Source organism: Rutidosis leptorrhynchoides, chromosome 6, assembly GCF_046630445.1.
Source record: "Rutidosis leptorrhynchoides isolate AG116_Rl617_1_P2 chromosome 6, CSIRO_AGI_Rlap_v1, whole genome shotgun sequence".
NCBI classification, from domain to species: Eukaryota; Viridiplantae; Streptophyta; class Magnoliopsida; order Asterales; family Asteraceae; genus Rutidosis; species Rutidosis leptorrhynchoides.
In genome coordinates this window covers 367,071,998-367,072,604 of record NC_092338.1, presented here as the reverse complement: position 1 = coordinate 367,072,604, position 607 = coordinate 367,071,998, and positions in this window count along the sequence as shown.

Here is a 607-nt window from a genome sequence, read left to right as displayed (position 1 = left end):
CTGATAATCTTTCTCGTCTTGAAAATCCTGAATTAGAAGTTCTAAATGAATCGGCAATACAAGATATCTTTCCTGATGAATATCTATTGAAGATAGATTATAATTAAATTCCATGGTTTGCAGACTATGCAAACTACTTAGTATGTGGATTCCTTGAAAAGGGGTTGTCGTACCAAAAACGAAAGAAATTCTTTAGTGATATAAAACACTATTTCTGGGAAGATCCACATTTGTTTAAAAGTTGTCCCGATGGAATAATACGCCGATGTGTATTCGGAGACGAAGCTAGTCAAATCTTAAACCATTGTCACACAGGACCAACAGGAGGGCATTATGGGCCTCAACTAACAGCAAGAAAAGTTTATGATGCTGGATTCTATTGGCCTACAATTTTCAAAGACGCACACCTTCTTTGCAAATCCTGTGATGCTTGTCAAAGGGCCGGAAAAATAAGTCAACGTGATGAAATGCCACAAAATGTCATTCAAGTATGTGAAGTATTTGACATTTGGGGTATTGACTTTATGGGTCCATTTCCAAAATCTCATAATAATCTCTACATTCTCGTTGCCATTGATTATGTATCTAAATGGGCGGAAGCACAAGC